At 37.2% G+C, this 26738-nt stretch overlaps 1 protein-coding gene across 3 annotated transcripts in view; it reads left to right on the forward strand.

Moving 5' to 3' along the window:
• Nucleotides 1–26738, forward strand: part of LOC150102888 (uncharacterized) — a 327651-nt gene that overhangs the window by 291803 nt on the left and 9110 nt on the right. The window lies entirely within an intron of this gene.

Here is a 26738-nt window from a genome sequence, read left to right on the forward strand (position 1 = left end):
CTGGTTAAAAATCGTTATCTATGATTTGTATGTGGCAACAGTTCTATTAAAAAACTGTTTGTCTTCATTCTCATAAAGTGTAGCAGGTTTTCTCCAGTCGTCTTGCAAAAGCTAGGTGCTGGTCTTCTATCATCTGATGTGGAACCCATTTTGCAGCAACTTATTTTCCTTCAAAATTTCAGTCTGAATTCTGAAAACTGTTGTTGAAATGTTGCTGCATCTGCATTGCCATCATGTTTTGCATTGTTCTTCCAGCACTATTGATGATAACTATACTGATGTCTCATCAGTAGCATTTGATGGACTGTCAGGATAAGCTCATAAATCTGATAATGTGAAAGCTGTTGAATCTGCTTTTGAGCAGAAGAGGCTCCTGATTGAGCAGAATAGCTTCCAGAATGGTCATTCATGGACAAGGTTGAAATTATCAACCTCGCTGGCAATGTGAATGCAGTAGAGAAGGCAGGGCGGAACCACTGTACTGTTTTCATATGAGAACCCAAACATATGATGTCTTCCAAATATACTGGCTACCAGCCTAGTATAGCAAGGTGGCACTGCTGTGCCAAAGGGAAAAGGAATTGTGCATCTGCAAATCAAGTCAACTGTTGAGAAACTTGTACATTAACCAAACTGATCCATTTCTTAATCTGACACCAAATCTGTCAAGAAACAAGTTAATCTCTTTTACGAAAATATTAAAAATAAGAACTTGGAATGTTCATGGTCTCCTGCAGACAGGAAAATTAGATATTATTATTATTATTATTTTAAATTTGATTCACACATGAAAGGTTACAAAACTTTTAGCACATTAGTCGTGTTTGTGGATAATAGAAATAGAAGAAAGAAGGCATCTATTCACATTTTATTTGAACAGCTGAGGGTTGTAATCTTTGGAGATGACAGAGTGGGGGAGACTGTTCCAGATGGAATGAAAGAGGAGGCAGTGAAGTAGGTTTGGTGAGTTTCAAGATGGATTGTAAAAGGCTGTTGGTTAGCAGTTGCTCTTGTTTTCGTGATTTTAGAGGAGAGTGAAGGAATAATAGTGTCCAATTCTGCAGAACAGTGTCCACGAAAGTATCTATCTATAGAAGAGTCATAAGGCATAAACTTGGACATCTGTGTGTGTGTGTGAGAGAGAGAGAGATCATTAATTAGCTGGATTACCCTCTTCTGGATAAAATAGAGCAGTCTTAGAGAAGATTTTGGTGCACCACCCCAAATATGAGAGCAATATTCCATGGCTGAGTTGATATTTTGTATTTGTATAGAGTTAGCAGACGTGAAATAGTGCCTTGTGCAAAAAAGTACACCAAGTTTTTTGGCAGCTGCAGAAACTGTAGTTGAAACAGGAAAGAAGGGCAGGTCAGTCCAAGAAGAGAAATATGATTGTGTTTGGATATCTCAGTACTGTATTTACTTGAATATAACTTGCACTTTTTTCCCCAAAATTAAAGCTAAAAATTGCAATGCAATAACAAGACAATGAAAATAGGCAGAAGCATTGAAGTTTTCACCAGGGTGAACAGCGAAAAGTCAGCTTCTGGAACAAATCCTAAAACACACCCCAACTCAACAACATCAGAGTTCAAGTTCAGTACTATCAGTGCTTTTTTTTCTAGCAGTACACAAAACCGGTACCTGTTTTCTTTAGTTTTTAAAAATTTGCAATTTATTGACAGCAAAATGTATTATAAGTATTCCGGTAGAATTTCAGTTTTGATTACTCATAAGTTGGTACGCTGCTTTCCTGTTTCATGAGTTGGTATGCAACTGGAAACAGGAAGTTGTATTCACTTCCGATTGCTTCCAATATCAGTTTATCAGTTCTATATTCACTCTGCAACAGGCAGGTGTTCACGTGAGTTTTGAATTAATCTAAGTTAAATCAGTACAGTCATTGTTCAAAATGAGTGGTTACTGAATGCCAGTGAGTAAAAAAAAAGGAAGGCTGAAGAAGCAGAAATTGTTGAATCTACTTGTGATCCTGTAAAACAGAAAACTAGCACCAAAAATACACTTGGTGAAGAGGATCATGAAACCAATACTGAAGATCCACGTGGTCAAATGGAAGCAGATTCTGATAATTGGCCTGAATGTTGGACACTTTTGCAGAAAAATGACTTCTGCGAGAGAAACATGTAGCTGTATGATCAAGAATAAAATGTTGGGCTGTAAAGTGTGTCATGATATCAGAAGTCTTGCCATCGATAAACACATGGGAACAAAAATTTCAACGGAGTGGGCAAATGGTAAAATCGGTCATTTGGAGAATCTTGCAAACAACAGTTAATGTCATTAAGAAAAAAGATTTACGATCATAAGGAGATTACAGTGCACAAAGCTTGCCAAAAATAAAATCTGAAGCAAAAAACAAAACATTAGACAAAGTTTTCCTAAATACTTTGTCTCGTAATAAAGATGTAACAGGAAAAGTGTTTCGAACCACTTACAAAGTTGCAAGGAGAAATCATGTTCAAAGGCATTGAGCTCCACAAAAATGAAAAACACGGTCCTGCAATAAGTTCATCTAATTTCTATAAAAGTCTGAAAAAAGCTGTTGGAGAGTATCTGCTTGAAGGAGATGATGCTGATTTGCCTGAATGTGCTAAGATTTTAGATTCCGAGTATTGGCCAGAAAATCCTGAGATGCATCTGACATTTGGTGAAACTGGAATTAAAAACTTAGCACGCAAATTTTGCTTAAATGAAAGAGAAGTAGTTCGTGGTTTGCATGAATATCTTCAAGAAAATAAAGTCCTGGACATACTACTTATCTAAAGCGCACTTTGGACACAATTGCAATATCTTCCAGTGAATGTGAAAGGGGTTTCTCTCAGATGAATCTTATAGTAATAACTTCATCTAGGTCATCTCTGCTTATACAGACAACTTCTGCACTGATGTTCATCATGATAGTAGGACCACCTCTCACTCAGTTCAACCCTATCATATATGTGGACTCATGGCTGCTCCAAGGTCGTCATTCTGCAGTTGATAACAAAAGCAAGAAGCGATCTAGACATGACGAGGGTATATCGGAGGATATGTTAAAAGATCTTTCTGAGCAATAAATACAAAATGTTATATTCATGCAATGACAATCAAGGAAAAAGAGTACCCATTGTATTCAACACTAAATATGAGGCTAATCTTCTTGAATGGCAGGCAGTCACAAGTGGAGTGATGTGGGCAAATATCAGAATGGAGAACTGGAAAATGAGACTTATTTGTGTCTATAGTCCCACAGAAGGTTCTACTAAGGTAGAAGTGGAGGAATTTTTTGAGGGTTTAGAGAAAGCAACTGACACAATGGAAAAGGAAAACTTGGTCTTTGTTGGGGATCTAAATAGCAGAGTTGGAAATGATTGTCAGACATACAAAAATATTTTGGGAAAATTTGGAGAAAAGAGCAAAGCTAATAATAATGATAAATACCTGTTGGATTTCTACTCAGGATATGGACATGATTATTACTAACACCATGTTCAAACATAGAAGTGTGCACAAATTCACATGGAAAGAAGAGGCAAAGAATAAGAAAAGTCTCATTGACTATGTTATTGTTGATAGTGATGTTTTTTCCCTGGTGCAAGACACCAGAGTGTACTGAGGATTTGAAATTGGAAGTGATCACTATTTAGTCTTCAGCAGGATAAAATTGAATTTCATATTGAAAAGAATGACATGTAAGAAAGTTCTAAAGTGAATAAAACTTGATTAGCTCTCAGATGTGAATTGTAGACTAAAATACACAAACATTATTCAAGGATAAATGAAAGAGTTTGAGAACATGAACCATACCTTGGAGATGCAGTGCCAAGCCCTGAAGAAAACACTGATTGATTCAGCCAGAGAGGCATGTTGCGAGGTTGTCTACAAGGATAGAAAAATCAGAACTCCCTGGTGGACACAGGAAGTTAAATAGGCAGTGAAGGAAAAGAAGAAAGCATATCAAAAGTTCCTGGTAAATAAGTCAGCTTGTGCTCTTAGAGAATACAGAGACAAATATAAGAAAACTAAACACTGTGTAAAACCAGCTAAACGGAAGTCAAGGAAAGACTTTGATTAGAACATAGAAAATAAATATCAAGAAGGTGGCAAGATGTTCTGGAGGTTGTTGAAGAAGCTCAGAAATGGAGGAAAGAGTGCTGTAAAAGGATTTAGAGATGATAAAGGTGACATGAAAACTGGAGAAAGAGATATCCTTTAAGTATTGACTAATTACTTCGAAAATTTGCTAAATGAACCAACCAGTGATAGCACAGTAGTAAAAAAACACTGAAAAGGGATGCAGTCAGGAATACATATCCATACTGGAAATAGAAAAAGCCATCAAAGGCCTGAAATTTGGAAAGGCAGCAGGAGTAGATGATATTCGACAAAAAAATGCTCAAGTATAGAGGTATAAATGTCTTGTATAAGTGGCTGCACTGCACAGAAGCCCTGGACAGATGGACAAATTCCAGATGGTTGGAGTAGAACTCTCATAGTACCCATATATAAAAAGGGAAATAGAACAATGTGAGAATTACATCGGTATTTCTCTACTGAGTGTTTCTGGTAAGATTTACACAAGCATACTTGAGAAAGGGTTGAGAAGGATTGTGGAAGAGAAGCTTGGTGAAGAACAAGCTGGATTCAGGCTTGTTCTTCAAATAGAGGCTGTCAGGATCAGATTTTCACTCTATGATATAGGAAAAATCATGAGAATGTAACAGTGATCTGTATTTAAGTTTTGTTGATCTGGAAAAGGCATATGACAAAAAAAGCTATTCAAAACGCTATGTGGTGTCAGTGGGGCATTATATCAAGCAATACTTAGTCTTTATTTGAGTTGTAAGTCAGCAGTTAGAATTGAATGAAGTATGGGAAGACGGTTTAATGTTAAATCTGGTGTCAGTCAAGGATGTTGTACATTATCCCTTCTGTTATTCATTATCTATATGGATCAAATTATGAAGGAAAGTTGTATTAAACCTGATATCAAAATTGGAGATGTTAAACCCAGTGCTTTGCTTTATGCAGATGATGTTATACTTCTAAATAAATCCTCTGGAAGTCTGCAAGATTCTTTTACTGAATTCAATAACTGTTGTAATAGACGTGGTATGAAGGTCAGCATTAAAAAGACAAAGACAATGAAAATAGTCAGAATCATTGAAAATGTCGACTGTGTTGTGAATGGAGAACCTGTGGAACAAGTAAAACATTTCAGCTATTTAGGCACGATTTTTAGTGAAGATGATAAATTAAATATGGAAATAGACAACAGAATCAACAAAGCTGGTATGGTAGGAAGTTAACTGTATAAATTTATATGGAATAAGAGAGAAATTAGTCAAAACACTAAATTAGCTGTATACAAGTGTGTTTATGGATCTGAGAGCTGGGTCAGAAGTAAAACACTTGACCAAAGATTATAGACTGCAGATATGAAAGTCCTGAGAAAGATTAGGGGCATGAACAGATTGCATCAATGGCAATATCATATTAAAAATGAGGATATTAGGAAATAACTTGGCATTGTCAGCATCCAGGAATGCATTAGCAGAGCTATTCTCTGGTGGTATGGTCATAAATAGAATGGGAGAGGAAAGATTAGCAAACCACGTGTTCTCTGCCAGTCTGGCAGGAGAAAGACCAAGATATAGGTGGATTGATACAGTAAATAGTGCCTTAAAAGAATGAAATATAAGATATGATAATGTTGGAGTCTTGACAGGTAAAAGACTGATTTGGAGGAAAATTGTAGATAGAAAGTTAATAATGACATAAATTTTTCATATAGTTCTATCATATACTGTACACCCCTTGAGGGTACATGTCAGGAATTTGATGATGAAAATCGTGGTGCGAGATATATGCAGGGATTTTTGGAAACTAAAGTTTTCAGGAAAAAACTGAAAATGGGTATGACTTACCAAGAATCTCTTACTTGCTATTGCTACTTCTGGCCTCAAGAGTGGTTTCGTGTGCATAGTCAAAATCATCTCCCCAAATAGCATCATTTTCTTTCCCATTATTTCAAGCAAAAATTATCAGTAATTTCATAATGAACAGTCCTTCACTAATGAGAAGTGAAAGCAGAGCACGAAAAGGACACAATGGTAGGCCAGTAGAGATAGAGCAGCTACGAACACATGCATATGATTGGTGCGGTATTAAGAGAAGATCGCGCTACCCGACGACAAAGGCAAGTCAACAAATGTTGAGTTGTAATGCTAATTCTCTTCACCTAAATTCCATAATATCTGTGAGTTATCTCTCTACTGTGTCATGCAGGCGGGCTCAATTCACGCAAAGTTTCAAACCTTCGGTTGAATTTTATTGCTTATTGTTTGCGTGCTGCTTCTGCCTCCAGCTGGTGGGGGGGGGGGGGAACTCACACACACACATTATCATGTTTCAATTCATAATAGAATTTTATTTGAAGTTGCCATTAAGACATATCACAAAGGCTATCGAAATTTCAGATGCGATCAAACACTTATTTCATGTAATTGAAAAATTGATCAATAGGTTTTAGTTAGATACTGTGTTTGCCTGTGCAACATATGGTTTTGCTTGAGTTTATACAACATAGTTCCTGTGGGAGGGGACATGTGATTGATTATTTAGTGCCTTTTTATCCCAGTTGTCTCTAATTACACTATTTGTTGAGAAATATATTACACACACTGCGCATGTCTCTGTACCTTATTCAGTGATACTATAAAACTCCTTGTTTTTCTTGCATCTGCAGTATAGTAGCTGTTGGTAAGGGTGTGTTGTTTACTGTGGGAAGTGAGTTGCTATCGCTCTCTGACGTGAACGAATTTAAACTTTTTTTTTCATGTTTTTTGTATGTGAAACTTTTTAATTTCTTCTTTTTTAAAAAATAAATTCGGAGTGCGAGTTATATTCGAGTAAATATGGTATTACTTGAAGGTAAGGGGAAAGGGATGTGAGCTCTTTCTTGCAAGAGATTAGGCAGAACTGAGTTTTGGTGGCATTGAAGTTTACAAGGTTGTTGTTGCCCCACTGCGTGGTAGATCTTGAGGATTCTAATACTTGAGCTCTACAAGGATTGTCGAAAAAGGGAGGAATTGAGTGTACCGTCATCAGCAAGGTATGGATAGGATTGGAAGTATGTGTGCAGGTCATTTATATACAAGAAGAAGAGAGTGGGTGAAAGAACAGCCTGGAGTACTCCTGCATTGGTGGGGAAATCTGAGGAGAGGAAATCATCCATCGTGACCCGTAGTGAGTGACCAGTGATAAAGTTGGCGATCCAGTTGCAGAGTGAGGATGGCAGTTTGTTAAGTAGGCCTCTGTGTGTTGGTTCTTTGAAATATTGACGGCAACCATGTGAGTTTCTCCAGAGGTTGATGGTGAAAGCAAGATCAGCTGTAGATCACAAGTGGAAGAATCCATACTCTTGGTCACTGATTAGTTGGTATGTCTCTAGGTGGTTCAAGAGTTGGTTGTTGATGGCCTTCTCCATAAGTTTAGAGAGAACAGAAGTGAAAGCAATTGGACAGTAGTTCATTGGCTGACTTTTATCACCTTTCTCTGGGATAGGCTGGATGTGGTGCTGTTTCCATGTTGCAGGGTAGATTTGGTTTGAGCAGGTGTTTGGATCAGAACTGAAACAGTAGTTGAACCATGAGAAGGAGGAATAGAAGTCATGAAGGTCCTCCTAGTTTGTAATGCCAATGGACACAAAAGTGTTAAGTGGTGGTTGACGGTTGTTCTGTGGCAAAAGAAACTTGTACAAGGTTGTGGTCTGAGTTACCACGAGAAGAACTGGTAGCCACAGTATACTTGGAAGGTGAGCTTGTTAGGAAGAGGTCAAGTGTGTTGGAAAATTGGAGGGGAGTTGGTAAGTATTCTTGTAAGACGATTGATCTGAGTTAGATCACTGCTGATGACAAACACCTCAGCATTGCTGCCTACTTTATTGCTGAAACTGGAGAAAGGAAGCCAATATGAGTTGTGGACATTGAAGTCCCCAAAAAGGATGACCTCACTACTGGGGTATTTCGACTGCAAAAAATCTAACTTTAGAGAGAGAGAGAGCGAGCGAGATAGTTGAATGGGCTACAGTGGTTGGCAGAGTTTGCAGAGGAATATAGTGTTGTGTCCCAATTTACGATTTCTACTCTAATCTTACAAATTCCTTTTATCTATATTCTTCTAACTTCTATGCCCGAGATTTTACCAAAACTTATACCAATATCTAAAATATTGCTCCCGTAGTACCCCTAATATTTGTATTTATACTGCGCCATTTGGGATATTTAGTTTAGGATATTACATACATAAACAAGGAGAAAGAACTCAAATATCTGAAAGTGTAACTATTGCAGTCATGACACTTAACTCGATTCTCAACTTAAATTTTCCGCGTGACTAAGTACAATATTTTCAAGTGGTTATCAACTGCACCGTTTATGTTGTCATAAATAGGGAGAAAGTCGATCTCGAATATATCTCTTAGTATTTAAATATTATTGCAGTCGTGACTCTTAATCTCTTTCCTCAACATTAAATTTCCCGCGTGATTAGGTACGATGATTTTAAGCGGTGCATTGGATTAGCAACATCAGACAACTCTTTTATCATTGAACAAAAGGTTTATTAAGTTTCTAAACATGGTACAATTCAAATACTAAACTAAAATACTTATAGACTAACACTAAATTATTACAAGCAATATGGCTGTTTGTGATTATGCCGCCATACACATTAATTCATAAATTCTCCTGATGTGAACAAATTAGATCAATTCACACTATCTGATTATTCATACTGAAGCAGATTAACAAATCATTCACTGCTAACACATACTTGTGACATTTCAATTATTTTATACATTACATTAGGCATTCAATTCTTAGGATACGTAATTACTTAATTCACACTATTCCGTTATACCGTTATTTGCACTATCACACAATTATGTAATTTAAATATCTTGTGCAATATAACAGACATGCAAAAATACCTTAGGACTCTTAATCATTCACAAATCTTTAACACTAGTCAATCTACACATAACACATTCTATCATATACTAAAGTCCTAGTATAACTTCAACAGTTCTATATTGGAATCACGATACTTTTCACAGACAAATTTCTAGCTAACATAGGTTATGATTTACAGTACCTTTCTTGAGCTTTTCGTATGGGCCTTTATTCTTTTCCAAACGAACCTCTGGTATTACTTCTCGTAACTCTGGAATACTTTAACACACATATATTTGCTCTACTATTAGCAACGAGGACATTGATCTCTTTACAGCTTTCTGCTTTGCGTAGTTATCACTAGCGTCGAAACGAAGAAGATCCCTCCTTTTCTAGGACTCTATGGCAATTTTTTCTTTGCTCCTTTGCAATTTTTTCTTTCCCTCCGTTCGGGAAAACGGGAATCGAAATCCCGCTCACTTTCGTTTCCGTGTTGTGACGAGGAGATATCACCCCTGTCGCCACTCAATTAAACCCCGTGAACTCCACCGGAACCAAAACCAAATTCCAAGGCCAAAAGCGACTGGTCCTGGGGGGGGGTACCAACCTTTTTATAACTGCTTCCCTAACGGCACCTTTTCTTACTTCCTTTCTCCTCCTTCTACTTGTTTTTTAATCATCGACCAATTAGGTTGGGCGTTTTCCTGCCAAACGTCATTTGATCGGCAAGCCCGTTCTCAATTTTTCAATCCGGGGATCGGCCCTAAGCGATAGCTTTGTTTTTCTTGTGCTAGCCTGACTTAATCCCCTTTCAAGCTTTTTCTATGAATTCTACTTAATAACTTAATCTCTCACATAACGTATTTTATGACTCACCCCTTTCTACTTATTTACTGAACTCTCTCATTTTTAATCGTATTACAATATTAATCTATGCTTTCCTTTGTTAGCTACTTATTTAGTTAGAATTCCTTATTTTAAGTCATAATACAATATTAATACATTCCTTCCTTTATCAGCTACTTTAACAACAACCCTTACGTTTTATACATTTTACTGGATGCAAGAAATTTTCCATTAAATAATTCATTTTTTTATGCAGGGGTTTTAATTTATGATATTTATTCTTCATGTTACACCATGATAGCTGAGAATACTATATTCCTAAGATATCAGGTGTAACAATAGGGAGCGTATGAAAAGGGCAGGTTGATTTGGTAGAGAAATTTTTAGCCAAAGCAGATTAAACGTGGGGATTCAAAGATTTGCAGTCTCTGGCACGGTATGTTGGTTCTAGCAAATACACAAGTGCCACCCTTGTAGCAGAAAGAGCTGTGTAATGTATAGTTTGGAAAGTTAGGTGGACAGTTGCTATTGATGTTGCCAGTTGGGGTTCTGATAGGAATAGTAGGTCTGTTTTAGATCACTGTAGGTGATAGTGCACATCGTTTATTGAAGTAGATGTAGAAACATTTTTTTTCTTTTGTTAAAAATTAGTGTTGGTGGGTTGTTTTGTTGGATTTCAGTTGTTTTTTATGATTTTCGTGGTTGGATTTTTGATGATGACTATGTTTTTTGTTTTGTTTTTTTGGTGGGAGAATTTTTGAGATCTAAAGTAAAATCACATTTATTTGGGTTGTGATTTATTGTGTTTGGTGAGGAAGTAGGGTATGCAGTGAGAAGTGACAGACATTGCAAACATACTGCCCAACCGGGGGGGCTTGGTCTCCTGTGCATACATCACCTCGACAGTTCCCCCTGTAGCCACTGTATTTGGTCTCCATTCAGTCATGAAGTGGAAAAATAAGTAGTTTTGGGATTTGATGCTAGCTCTTTGGAAGCCTCCAGATTCGATACTAACTGGTTTGGTCCTGTGCACTAACCAGCCGCCGGTGTCTGTGGAACCATTTTACTGCTGTATACTCGAATGGGGGGGGGGGGATCTGCACTCCATTGAGATTGGTACATCATTGAGAATATCATTGTCACTGCATGTGGGAAGGGTGGAGGTGAGGAACAGAAACCAGAACCCTCACCCTAGCGACCAAACATGGCTGTAGCCACTTCAGGTCTCTAATAAGTAAGGAGGTGAAATTTCACCGGGTGATGAAAGACATCTACCACTTAGAGGTCTAGTTGGCATTTCCTCCGACTAAGGAAGATATACTTTTTTCAGTGGCAGTGCTTGGCAGAGCTCTGGTTGTGGAAACAGAGTTTGCTATACCGTTGGAAGGTTGGGATGACTTGACTGCGAGAGGCTATGTTTTCAACATCGCCAGCCCTTTAGTAGCACTATTCTTGGAGATATTATTATTATTATTATTAAGACATGCCTCCAGGGACTTAGAGACTCATCAAGGGAGGCCACATACTACACGCACCAGCTATCATTCTTATTCTTGAATTCATTCACACTGCTTGCACTCACAACATCCAATGGCAGTCCATTCCAGTCACGCTTTGTAAGTCTCAATCATATCTCCCTTCCTCTCTTTCTCCTGTTCGCTAGTGTCTGCAGTCTACAAATTCGCAATCTGTCTTGATAATCAGTATTCCACAATCCTAATATCATTTTTAATACTCTATTTAATATATCAGAAACACAACGGAAACCAAGAGACCAGACCTGTGCGCAATAGTCCAAGTGAGGTCTTATCAAGGCCTTGTAAAGAGGCAAAATAACATCCTTATCTTTACATGTGAACATTTGTTTCAGCATTGCAATTATCTTTCGAGTTGTATTTACAATCTTTGCCACATGATTCCTGAACTTCAACTTCCTATCTATTAACACTTCAAGATCCCTAGCCTCGTCAGTTTCTTCTAGCCTAATTCCAACAATATAATACGATATTGGATAGCTAACACACTGAAGTGAATGACTTTACATTTACTGACATTGAACTGACAGCCATTTTCCCATGCCCACAATTTAGCCTATTCAAATCATTCTCCAAGTTCTGCATATCAGCAGCATTTCTGATTACCCTACCTATCTTTGCATCATCAGCAAACAGCTGTATGTCGCTTATCAAATCCTTCCCAATATCATTAATGTAATTATTGAATAACAGTGAACCAAGCACTGATCGTTGTGGTACACAACTGATTACCTTAAATCTTGCAGACTCGTATCCCCCTGTATACCACTTTTTGATATCTGTCAGTCAGCCATCCTCTTATCCAAAACTGTATTCTGTCAAAAGCCTTAGCAAAATCCAAAAGTATCAAAGTGTATCCATTCCCCTTGTCTAGTTCAATGGTAACATTGTTATAGAATGTGAGTAAGTTGCTAAAACATGACCTTCCCTTAGTAAACCCATGTTGCTCATTGCAGAGTAGAGATTGACTGTCAACCCATTTCTGAATGCGAGCCATAACCAATTTTTCCAAAATCTTCGCCACCACTCCTGAGATACTAATTGGTCTATTGTTTGATACATCAGTCTTTGCACCATTCTTGTGCACGGAATTACCATACATTCTTTCCATTCCTGTGGAATCTTCCCTATTCTGAGACTCATATTAAACAGCCTGGTCAAAGGAATAGCCAGTTCAGCTGAACACTCTTTTAGCACACGTGCTGATATTCCATCGGTCCCTATTGCTGAATTCTTATTCAATTTGTGCAAGAGCTCTAATATCTTGTCCTCATACACCTGTGTTTCTTCATTCCGTGAAGAGGTAGCAGTGAGCTCGATGTTGCATACACCAGGTTGATAGCTTTTAACAAAATGGGCACTCATTAGCTGAACAACCTTTTCTGCATTTGTAACTATCACGCCATCTGGATTTAGAAGAGTTATTCTTTTATGTTCATTCTTTCTTTTACTAGCAGCATATCGATAGAATTCTTGTGGGTTGTCTTTAGCACTCAGAGCCAGTCTCTTTTCATACTCAGACTTTGCTTTCTGTACAACTGTTGTGACTATTCTAGGCTGCTGCATATAACTTTCATAACAAATCATAATTTGTACATGATATTTCTTCCACATCATCCTTTTCTTATGAATCTCATTCTTAATAAGATTACATATCCATTTGACTCCTACCCTATTTGTTCTTCGAACTCTAGGGATACATTCTAATATCGCATCATTTAAGTATTGTTTAAATGCTTTCCATGCACTATCGATATTCTTTTCATCCAGCAACCGATACTGTTCCACTGAGCTCAGTATACTCCTCAGTTGGTCATAATTTCCTGCTTTGTAATTCAGCATGTAACCTTTTCTGAATGGAATATTCGTAAACCTAGTCACTTCCCAAGTGATTACCGCATGATCACTGTTACCAACTGGAAGAAGAGTAGTTACATGTTTAATTGTAATGCCCTCTGACACTATAATCAAATCTAACCTTCTTTGAGCTCGAGATATTGTTAGTAGTAGTACTGCTACACTTATAGGTCTCAACTCTAACTGGATTCAAGTCATCCAATATCATTAGCAGGAAGCCCCCTCTTCTCCTATCATCTCTATCTTTCCTAAAAATACTGTTCCCTTGACACTCGATACCAGTTAGTAGGTCTGATTCTGATAGCCAGGTCTCACTAATACCTACAATCTGAGGTCGCAACATATTGACAATGGCAACAAACTCTACCCCCCTTTGTTTCTGATACTCCTAGTATTTGTGTACAGACATAATAATATACTTGTTTGTTCTTTTGTATAGTCTTGTCTGTAGTCTGCCTGACACAGTTGGACAACTTTCAGATCTTTATTCTTTTCTAATACCTTTATACGTGTACAAATCTGCACACGTTTGATCGGTCCAAACAGGACAAACACAAAGCCGAAATCGTTCTCTCCTCGTCAACATTTCCACGGCAAAGCCCATTCCCATCATTAACACGGTTATATAACATTGTCGCTTTTACACTCGCATTCAAACCGTTCTTCCCCTTATAATTTAGTTTTCTAGAGTCCTGATACTAAACGCATTCAGGTGTAGGCCGTCCCACTTATACATATCCAATCTTCCCAAAAACTCACATTCATTTCTTCTACACAGCCTCTACATTGAATCATTTGCCATCATAGACCTTCTTCTTAATTAATTTTTTTCATAGTGAGGTAAAATACTGATGATTTTCACTTTCTCACTCTTCTCTCTCGCCTCTTCCAACAACCCTTTCATATCCTCTCTCATACTGAACTTATTGCCAGTTAAATCGTTAGTACTTACAACTATGATTTTGCTTACTCTCCTTCTGTTTTTGAATTGCTTCCTTTATACTCTTCATTTTCGCACTGGGAAAACTGGAAGTTACAACTCGTTCATCAATAGCATGTTTTATTATAGAGTCGCCATACCAAATAACTTCTTTCTTTTTATTAACAACATCACTTACCTGATTTCCATTATTTCCTGACTTACCCGTTTCCGTGTTTTGTTGTTTCTTATTTTCCTGTTTAAGTTTCTTTTTCTCCCTCTGTTCATTTAAATACCTCTGGACTTTTTGCAATTCCTGCATCATCTCTCTGGTGATATGCTTCAATTTTGCTATTTTGGAGGTTAATTCATTTTCATTAACATCCTCCACATCACTACTAATAACCTTATTAGCAGGGTTAACCTTCTTTTTCAAATATGTATAGTGCTATGCATTAAGGGAAGGGCCACTACCCAGACCGGTTTTGATCTTTATTAAGGTCTCATCAGCGGGAGCCAGACCCAGAAGTGATGATATCAAATATATAATTGGTAGCATAGACAAGTGAAAAAACTTCCATCGACTATCTCTTATCCAGAGAATTTTAATAATAAGGTGTTGACACCTTTTGGCAACTGGTATATGGTGATATGACTTCTGCATCACTTCCAAATTTGTATCACCACCTCTGAGTCTGGCTCCTACTGATAAGACGTCAATAAAGGTCGAAACTGGTCTGGGTAGTGGCCCTTCCCTATGCATTATATATGTCTGCAAGGAGATGTACTTTGCATTATGGGAGATACTAAGGCAAGGGATCATAACTTACTTCCCCTTTACCACAATTTGCACCAGTCCTGAAAATACTTCAGGCGCAAACTTTGTTTGCTTACACTTGGATAAAGGATTAAACCAAATATATAATTGGTAGCATAGCCAAGCGAAAAAGCTTCCATAACTATCTCTAATCCAGAGAATTTTAATAATAAGGTGTTGATGCCGTTTGGTAACTAGTATATGGTGATATGACTGATAAGGAGGAAGATGAATGATGCCATCTACTTTTCTCGCTTGCAAAAATCTAACTACACTAAAGTGGCCATGATGTGGTTGATAGCAACATGGCAAAAGCTGTACTTGGTGTCAACTTTATCATCAACAGAACTATGTTTCTTTAAATTAACATGAAAAACACGAGGAATAAGTAATATTATGACTAAACATACACACACAACCACAGTAATAAGATTTTTTAATAAGTAAATATTTCGTCCTAAGTATCATAAGACATCGTCAGTACAGTTAATTCAGACAATACTAGGAAATCACATACAGTTAGGGTGCATGCTTACAATGGTATCCCTCTATGCGTACAGTAGCATGTTAAAGAATTTAATTATAATATACATCTGGGGGAAAGAAAAAAAAACATTGTATTAAAATGAGATAAGATATATAAAAATTATTTTACACAATTTAGGATGACAATTTCCCAGACTTTAGGGATAGTAAGAATGTCATTACGGTTTAGATTAGGTCTGTGACATAGGGCTTCAGCACTTTCCTTATATAAATGTTCATATTTATATGAAGATCTATGTAGAAGTTTGGTCTTCTTCCAATGGATCCTATGGTTAGGGTTTTCAATTCTGTGTTGTGCAAGTCCAGATTTCTACGGTTTGATAAGACGGATATGGTTTTGATGTTCTGAAATGTGTTTGGTAATGGATCTACCTGTCTGTCCATAGTAGGACAATTTACTGGAGCATGGGACCTCGTACACGCCAGGCAGCATCAGAGGTGCGAGATTAGCATGGGCAAATTCCAACAGTCTTTCACTACATGTGTCATGTTCACCCAGACCAAACATGCCACACTCCGGCCTAACTCTTATATCCCCTGTGGTGTAAAGTATGTCTCTCCTTGGTAGGCAGTTCAAAGCAGTCTGTTAGTTTTCATAGAATTCCTCACTCTCCTCTTCAGGCATATCCATGTGGGAATTAACTGTACTGACGATGTCCTATGATACTTAGGATGAAATATTTACTTATTAAAAATCTTATTACTGTGGTTCCGTGTGTATGTTTAGTCATGATTGCTCCACAGGTTTCATTATACAACAAAATAAGTAATATTATTTATTTAAGGCCATATATTTCAGCCTGAATATTACAGACTATCATCAGTAGTGACAAACAGTATTACTTATTCCTTGTGTTTTTCGTGTTAATTTAAAGAAACTTCTCATGATACAAGTATCTCTTAAAGAACAACAAAACTATGACCTTAAGGATTAATGAGAAACCTCCTCTGCTCATATTTTTCCAGGTTTATGCTTCTACAGCTGAAACTGCTTGAGGATACTATTGACATCTTCTACAATGAATTAAATAGCATATTTGGTGAAATCCCAAACAAGGATATTGTAATACTCCAAGGAGACATAAAGGCCAAAGTTGGGTGTTAAAATGATGGCAGGAGAAAGTTTAAAGAATGCACTTGGTGTTAGAAATCAGAGAGGCAAGAAGCTAATAGATTTTTGCATTAAGAATGAGGTCTGTCATTTTTCTAGCAGCATAAGAGAAGACTTTACACCTGGAGGTCCCCAGGAGACAGGTTTAGAAATCAGATAGACTATATTTTGATTAGAAACAGATGAAAAACTATGGTACAAAAAAATCACTTGTCCTGGAGCAGATTGTGGATCAGATCACCAACCACTGATTGCTCGTGTTAACTAACCATTTAAAAACCATAAAGAGCAAACCTGTATCCAGATGGTTTTACCGGAATCCCTGAAGCTTATAAGAATGAAAGCAAAAAGATTTCATGGGATATTACAACATGCAAAAAATGGTAAATCAGATGAATTATGCAACCAAGCCAACATGATCTTGATTGAATCAGTAATTCATTATTTCCCAAAAGAGCCTCCATAGCTTAGTTGTTATAGACTAAGCCCCTGGGTCGGAAAGCCCTGGGGTTCAATTTCATTCAGTGATGTGAGGGACCTTTATCTGATTGCTTTCAACGAAAAGTGAGTTAGTTGATCTCATACAGAGGTAGGAGTTTTTTTTACACGGAAACTCAAGTTTTTCTTCCCCCAGAACAGGCAAACAGGCCTGGGGACACACGCATCTACAGACGGTTGCAGTTGCAAGAGTAAAAAACCTCGACGCCATAAACAGTAGAAGAGGAGGATAAGAATGAGGCTTACCTCTTGTTTTGCCATTTTGCCTGATTTTGATATTGTAAATATGGGCAAAAAAGTTATAAATTTATCAAAAATTATATATTAAAAAGTCTGTATATTATATATAAAAACTTGCCTACCACATCAGTTCACACTTCACACACACAAACTCAGAAAACAAAAACAGCAACTAATGACAACGTTCAATTGAATTATTATTATTATTATTATTATTATGTGACACCTCCAACAAGTCCAAAGACTCATCAAGGGAGAGTGTGCCAACAGCATTGAATGATTGAATCCCTTCCAACTGCTAACCGCGATCAAACTTGCTTAACTTTTTGCAGGCCATTAGTAGCAGAGGCGCTACCAATCGACCAACCTTTGCTGGCCAATTGCTTGACACAATAACCAATCACAGCTTCTAGGTGCTGTTATCTCAGAGCGCACCCTGCCTCACCTTCTGAGCTGTTTAAAACTGCTAAAAGACCAAGAATTTGACCCACTGCACCATCTGTACGTCTTTTCAAAGGGCTGAAAGATGTATGTATTTTGAATGCACACCCAGGCTATTAATGCGATTCAATGTTTATACATCAAAAAGTGTCCTCTTTATGAAGGATTAGTATGTTGTGTTTACTTTTAGGAGTCACATGAAATCTGGAAACAATGGAAGAATATAATCTTGGCTAGACTATAATAAATTTAGTCTAATCCTTTATCCAAGTGTAAGCAAACCAGTTGGTTTGCTTACACTTGGATAAAGGATTAAACTAAATTTATTACAAAAAAAGATAATGTCAGTGATATTGCTATTCAGTGGATGAGCATCGCACAGCTAGCACATCCTGAATATCCACTTTGGATAGTTCATTGTGTGTGTGTGTGTGTGTGTGTGTGTGTGTGTGTGTGTGTGTGTGTGTGTGTGAGAAAAGTTTTTTATCTTGGCTATAATATATGTTAAAGATACCAAGTAATTTTATAACCTTGGTTTTAATCCTTTTTTCCAAGTAAGCAAACAGACAAGTAAGTCAAGTTTGCACCTGAACGGGGTTCAAGACTTATGGTGGTGGTGCAACACCAAGGCAACTCGTGGTAAAGAAGGATAAAGTTCTGATCACTTTCCTTAGTATTTCCCATAAATGTAAAACACATCTCTTAGGAGATGTATGATGTTATACATTATGGGTGGGGGTCACTACCCAGACCGGTTTCAACCTTTATTGAGGTCTCATCAGTGAGTAGGCAGACCCTGAAATGCCACGGTTTAAGTAATACAGAGCTTATCAATTCCACCTATGCAAGTTGCCACAAGGTGCTTTGACCTTATTAATTAAGAATCTCTGGACAAGAGAAAGATGTGAAAAGTTTTTTACCTTGGGTATAATATATGTTAAAGATACCAAGTAATTTTATAACCTTGGTTTTAATTCTTTTTTCCAAGTAAGTCAAGTTTGCACCTGAACGTGGTTCAAGACTTATGGTGGTGGTGCAACACCAAGGCAACTCATGGTAAAGAAGGATTAAGTTCTGATCACTTTCCTTAGTATTTCCCATACATGTAAAACACATCTCCTAGGAGATGTATGATATTGTACATTAAGGATAGGGGTCACTACCCAGACTGGTTTCAACTTTTATTGAGGTATCAGCAGTGAGTAGGTATCTTTAACATATATTATTCCCAAGGTAAAAAACTTTTCACATCTCTCTCTCATCCAGAGATTCTTAATTAGTAAGGTCAAAGCACCTTGTGGCAACTTGCATAGGTGGAATTGATAAGCTATGTATTACTTAAACCTTGGCATTTCAGGGTCTGTCTACTCACTGATGAGACCTCAATAAAGGTTGAAACCGGTCTCGGTAGTGACCCACACCCATAATGTATAACATCATACATCTCCTAGGAGATGTGTTTTATATTTATGGGAAATACTGAGGAAAGTGATCAGAACTTAATCCTTCTTTGCTACGAGTTCCCTTGGTGTTGCACCACCATTATAAGTCTTGAACCACATTCAGGCGCAAACTTGACTTACTTGTCTGTTTGCTTACTTGGGAAAAAGGATTAAAACCAAGGTTATAAAATTACTTGGTATCTTTAACATATGTATATATGTATGTATATATAAATTGATATACTATGCTTCAAAAATCCATAAGATGACATTTTTTTTCCATTTTACAAATGCAGACATTCCACTTTAACCCATAATGGATACCAGACATTCTCCATCATGTTACCTCCAAAAATCCATAAGATATCTATCTTATGGATTTTTGGAGCAATTTGTGTGTGTGTGTTGAACAACAGCATGTTTTGAAGTAATTCGTTTGTTGATTTCTGTGGGCCAGTTGCAAAGATCTGTTATAAAATCATTAATCCTATTATGAATAGTGCAAGCTGGATCACTATCCAGTTGTCTGTGTTGGCATCATTTAAGTCCAAAATCAGGGTTGCATTTCTTTTGTCAGTTTTTAATGTTGAGATTTTTTTTTTTAAATAATGTCTTAAGATCTTCTCTCTCGAGTTTCGTAAGGAATATAATGCACAGGCCTTCAAATGCAATGTGAAGAAGAGTTCCTTGCCCAATTCTCTTCCCATACACTGTACTAATGTACTATAGGTTGGCCAAACCAACCTTTTGTGTATGAGCCCAACATAATAAAATAATAATAATAAACAAACCCTGCATCTTTGCCAAAAGTTATAAGCATTAGTGAAACTTAGCTGACAGCAGATGTAGTTACAGGGATAGAATGTGAGGAGTATAGTATTTTCAGAGAGGATAGAGGAGATAGGGCATGAGGAGAATACTGCTACTGATGACAGCAGATGAATGGCAGCCAAAAAGAGGAGATCTGGCAGAGGCATATGGATGGCAGTTTATTTGAGGCAGTTTTGTTCGAGATAGAACCAATAAGACAAAATATACAGTTGGCTGCTGCTACTGCTGTAGGCCAGGAGCTACAAGAGATAGTCTGGAACACATGCATCAGCATATTAGTAATGAGTGAGGGTCAAGTAATTAATATTAGGGACTTCAACAAAATGAATAAATCATCACGAATGCCAACTTATTTACACTATTAAAAATGCACTACACTATTAATAAACATTGTAGAGACAGTTAAAACATGCAGCACTCAACTTAAAATAGTAAACCAAAACAAAAAGCTTGGTGAAATTTGGCTTGTTTGGATTAATTTGTTTGCTACTGTATCAGAAGAAAAGTTACCAATTATTTGAGCAGGCCAGAGGAAATCCAAAAGAGTTCTTTAATCATGTGGCAAGTAAAAAGAAGAAATGGCCATGATTAATGGATATGGATGGAAGTGAACAGACGCAGACAAAATAGTTGAATTAATGAGTGATCACTTTGCAAGGATCTGTCATCCAAGTGAGGATATTGCAGAATCTCATTGCAAAGATAGCTGTGGAATTAGATCAGTTATCATCTCACATATTACTGGAATGTGCAAAGGAATTGGCATTGTGTCTGACTAGGCTGTTTAACTAAGCCGTAGCTCTGATAAAGTCCCAAAAGAGTGGAAAATGGGCAAAATGATTCCTGTGGATGAAGGAGTCTCCAAGACTCATTAGCAAATTGTAGACCAATCAGTATCTTGGTTATGGAAGTAAAAGTATGGGAAAAGTTGGTCAAAGAATTTGGTAATGGTTGGATAAGAATATAGTACTATATGGGAGGTGGGTAGAATGGCTTTTTGAAGGGTTAGTCATGCTTTAGTTATTTATTAACTTTATTTAATAGGATGACATCTGAGTTGGATGAAGGAAATAGTTACATGTGATACTGCTGGATTTTGCAAAGGCATTTGACAGGATATCACATGGAACTCTGTTATACAAGTTGTAACAAATAGAAATGAATGTGAAACCGGTAACGTGGATACAAGGATGGTTAATGGACAGATATACCAAAAAGTAGAATTTGGTGGATCAGAAGCTACGAGAATGTAGGTGATGCTTATACTGTGAAGCTCTGTGCTTGGGCTACTACTACTGTTTAATTCTTATATAAATGATATAGGAAATAATTTGAAGTGAATTTGCTGGTGATGCACAATCAGGCATAATAGTTAAACAAGGTGATGTAAATGCTTGCAGGATGATTTAAATATGCTGACACCACAAACTGCCACCCATTAGTAAGAGCTAATGGGTGCCAGTTTATTGTGGAAAAGTGTAGAGTTATCCATTTTGGAATAAAAGTTTACAAGCTGTGTATCACATTGATAGAACTGTACTCCAGGAAATTAATGAAGCTAGCAATTAAGGGATAGAGGAGTTGAAGTTCAGAGGCATATTACTAAGGTGGCCATGGTACTTAATAGGATAGGATTACTCTGTTATTGAAGAACGTGCTAACCAGCAGAAATAAGGAAGTTATCATTCCTTTTTATAACTTGATATGTCCACATCTGGATTACTGTGCTTGGATCTGGTCAACTGAGTTTCTTTGAGGATGAGGAAGTGATGGAGAGGTTCCAAAAGTAAGTGACCATGATGGTGAGTGGTCTGTGGAATGCTTCCTCAGATGATAGAGTTTTTGAGTAGTGAAAGTTAGTTGATGGGTAGAAAAGAAGGACTATGATAGAAACATTTAAATTATTAAAAGGAATTTATAGGATTGAAAAAGGTGAAAGATTTCATCACTAGCTAGATGGGGAAAAACAAGGTCATTCCTAAAAATTGAGTAAATGTGTGGTTACTAAGATTTAAAGACTAGATTTCTTACTTGGAGAATGGTGAATGAATAGAATGGGTTGCCAGGGGCAGTTATGCAGTTAGAAAACTTTAAAGTTTTCTAAAAGCATAACATCAGAGTGTAACCTCCTTGATGTTCCCAATGAGATTTGCACAAAGACAAGGACCAAGGATTGACAGCCATAAAAAGAATCCTCATATGTAGGACTGGACACCTGGTTCTCACTGGGAATTGTTATTTCAGCTGTCTAGTAAGGCTCTATCCCAAACCATTTGTTTTGCTTTAAATGTCAGAAGTATGGTCATTCTCAAACTGCCTGTCATGGCTCTGCCATCTGTGCCCAATGTGGCAATAAAGATCGTGAGAATAAAGACTAAGAGCTAAACACCAAGATGCTATGATGCACACTACCCAGCATAACTCTCTAGCATGCCAAAGGAGGAAGGAAAAGGAGATCAAAAAAACAAATTGAGCAATGTATCACTTATCAGGAGATGAAGAGGCAGTATACCACTATAGTAGCAACATTTGTTAAAACCCTCTTACGCCAGCAAGGAACTGTAAAGAAAGTGTTAGTAGAGATATGGCCTCAGTTCTGAGGTGCTAAAAATGGTTCCACTACATGAAAATCCTCTTATTAAAAAAAAATAATAGAATACACACACAACAGGGGATCAAAGACAAGTCTACATATGGATGGCCTGTTAACAGATACCTCTATTCACTGACAGAAGCAGAAGTATTTGTGCTGAAAACTCTTAATATAACTAGTGACTATTAAACTAAACTATTTTATTTAGAAGGAGTCCAATATGACAATGTCTGGATATGTTTCCTGGTGAAGAAGAAATATGACTGCCATCTACAATTCTTGAAAAAGAAAAAAATCCAAGACTAATGAAAACAAAACCTCTCAACATAGGATGCCAGATGATAATACCAAAAAGAAATGAAAATATTCCTATAATGGAAATGTTGTGGATTCTGACAAAATAACAATGACAGCAAGGCTCTCTTTGCAAATATGCTTCTGCCTACAGGAAATATATCGAAAACCCAGTGATATCCTTCATTATGAAATGTAACTATCATTTGTAAGGACAGGAAGGCAATGAAGTTGCCATCATAGTGGGCAACCACACCCCTTTTCAGCAAGTCCCACATAATACCAATTTAGAGATAGTTATCATCTGACTTTCATTTGGAACTGTTATAGCAGTATGCTGCATCTACCTTCTTTTTGCAATGGATATCTCTCAGGAAGGATGACCTTGATGATGATATTAAATCCTCCTTTTAATGGGGGATTTAAACAGATGATTCTATTGAGTAGTGCTCGACAACAACATTTTCTCCCTCTTCAACATCAAAAGCAACACCTTCCACATGCCTGTCATTGACTTCACTGTCTGTTCACCTCTTCCCACTGTTTGAGTGGGAAGCTGAAGACAACTGGTATGGAAGTGATCATTTCTTTCGTATCAACCTTTTCATGTGGGCAACCAAGTAATACATCATGGATATCATGATGGAAAATTGAGCACTCCGAATAGTTTAACTTCTCTACTTTAGCAGAATTCAATTCTGCAACAGTCAGCTTATTTCCTATCAGTAATACAGTGAACCACATGAGTGTATTACAAAAGCTACAACAACTGATTCTTAAAACATCTATTCAATTTTCATGTTTCCGTAAGCCATGGTGGAATGATTGCACAGTAGCCTCAGGAAAGCTCAGAGAAAAGCAGAACATCTTCTGCAGATTTCTGACAACAACAGAACTCATTGTTTTCAAATGTGCTCAAGCCTGAGCAAGACGTATCATCAGAGCTAGAAGGAATCCAGGATCCACTATACATCTTTTGTAATAAGATCAACCAAGAGCAAAGAAGTATGGAATAAAATCCAGAAAATGAAAGGCAGATACAGCACTCACCAGCTCCCTATCTTTGAACATAATGGATGTGCAATTGCCAATATACTAGAGGAGATTTTTTGACAAAAATATCATCAGTATCTTATCTCCCGAATTCCTTGCCAAAAATAAAAATAAAAAATATTCTATTCAAATGGTACTGAAGAATACAACAGGCCATTAAACAAAAGAAGAAATGAATGCTGTTTTGCATAAATGTCATCCAACGCTGTTGGATCACATAATATCCAATATGAGATGATAAACCATCTGTCCCCATCAGCCAGTTGATTAACTGCCTCACCTTTTCCACAAAACGTTCTGTGAGAACGGGTTTCTGGATACTTGGCAGAAGGTATTATTGCCTTTCAAAGCATGGAAAGAATCCAAAATTCCCAATAAACTCTCATTCAATTGATCTGACTGTCTGCCTGTGCAGTTTTCTGGAGAGAAAACTTTTTTCCCAGAACACAGTCTGGCTTCTGTAAATATCATTCTACAACTTATCACCTAATCCAAATAGAAGCATCCATTAGATATGTGTCTTCCTATAAAGCAAGTGTTTATTGCTGTTTTTTTTTTATATCAGAAAAACATACCACACCACATGGAAATTTGGAATATTGAAAGACTTGCACAATTTTGGTCTCAGAGAGAATCTCCCTGTTTTTATGAAGAACATTTTATCCAGATATACATCCAAAAGAAGTCATCCCAACATACATCAGAGATTCTGTTTTAAGTGTCATGCTTTTTGCAATCAAAGTTAACTCAGTAACCAAACAACTACCTCCAACTGTAATTAATGCCCTCTGTGTCGATGACTTCATCTTCTGTCATTAATGTAATATGAGGGCCATTCTATGACCCTCATATTACATTAATGAGCTTACATCATGGCTTGCTACAGCTTAATATTACATTAAACTGTAGCAAGCCATTGAACATCTTTCAAAATGGGTTCAGATTTTTCACAGCAGAAGACAGTGTCTTGCATTTTTACTGCAGATGTGGTCTTCATCCAGATTCAGGACAAACTTTAATATCAGTTGCACTAGAAGCAAAATTCTTGGACTTATATTTGACAAGAAACCCACTATCCTTCCTACCTCATCATTTGTGAAATAAGTGCTGCAAAGCAGTGAACATCTCTTACACTCTATCTTTCATCTTGGGGTACTGAACCAAACTTGGTTATAGGTCCCAAATCTATGCTTCTGGAGAGCAAGTACCTCGCAATGGCTAGACCCTATTCACCATCGAGCCATAAGAAAGCAAATGGAGCATGTCAGACCACCAATCCCTAGTCTGCACATCGAGGCACATGAATCGCCTTTGATGCTTTGACAGCAACAGCTTTGTTCATGCTATGAAAATCAAATCTTTGCCAGACCATCCTCCTACATGGCTAACTATTTTTTCCCACAGTAGGAGAATCTATATGCCACCAGCAAGAACTGTCATATGATCCTTTGATTTGCAAATAAATGCTCTCTTCTCTTACAAACTCTAAGATGCCACTAAATGTGCTACTTGCAATGGCATTCATACATTCCACCATGCAGTTTTGCTCTGTACATTCTATCCTGTCTGTTATCTACCAGAAGCTGACTTTCAACTTCATAGAAACGAATACTTAGATTTTGCACCCATTTACAATGACAGTACAAAATCAGAGACCCTAGCAAGATTTACTGCTGTCTACCCAGATAGCATAGTATCTGCTCAGATTCCATTCAAATGTAATGACTTTACTTCTGAGCTGTATGTTATAGTGCTTGCATGAAAATACACAAAATTGCATTAATTACCAAAGATGCATAATATTCAGATTCATAAAGTTCCCAAATCAGCTAGAGGTACAAGAACATCCAAGGGCTCTCTCGGGTGCATGTCCTTTATCAGTTATGGAAGCTACACTTGGATGCATGCTTCTGTTGGATTCCAAGCAACATTGGGATTAAGGGAAATGAGGCTGCATATACTATAGCTAGGTCATCTCGTTTCTCAAGCTTCCTCCATCTGCTTGTTCCATACATTGATTACTGGCAGATTATCAGACAAAACTTTATTCCAGTCATAATGAAATAAAGAGACTGATAATATATTCTATTGAATCAAACCTGAAATTAAATTGTGGCAGTCAGGTCTACATAGGGACTGTAAACAGCAAGTTAGTCTTGCTTCGTTCCACACAGATCATGGTCATCTTATACACCTCTTCCTGTTGACTGGTGATGACGTTTGTATCCATCTTTCTGCTTAGTCTTAATCTTATTTCTTATAGGCTTTAAGTGTCATGAAATGTCAGCTGCTGCCATTTGTCACATTCTACTATTTCTTATTTGCTCACACTCTGTGGTCTAACAAGTTTATTTGTTTTTTGTTTTTTTTTTGACTGCACCAGTTAGACTGTATTGAGTTTATAAGATCCTAAACTGAAAACAAAGCAGATATTGTTATTTCCTGCTAACTTTAATCTTTACTTTGAATCAGTGGTTTGAACTTCATCATTTAGAGACACTCGTTTGACTAACACATGGCATGCTAAGTGGCTGTAATGTTAAAAATTGAGTACCACACTATGATAAAGTTTTTCACCAAATAAAGGCTTTCTCCAAGTGCTATCAAACAGCAATTGGATGGTGTGTGGGAGGGGGGGAAGCTTCTCCTTCATATTCCACTGTGAAGGAATGGGTTGAACAGTTTTGCCTAGGAAGAGAGCATCAAAGATTATCCTTGTGATGGTTGGCCTGTGGAAGTGACGATGTGGAAAATGTCTCTC

Source organism: Typopeltis vanoorti, chromosome 9, assembly GCF_054136105.1.
Source record: "Typopeltis vanoorti isolate ZY-2024b chromosome 9, IOZ_Tvanoo_1.0, whole genome shotgun sequence".
NCBI lineage: Eukaryota > Metazoa > Arthropoda > Arachnida > Uropygi > Thelyphonidae > Typopeltis > Typopeltis vanoorti.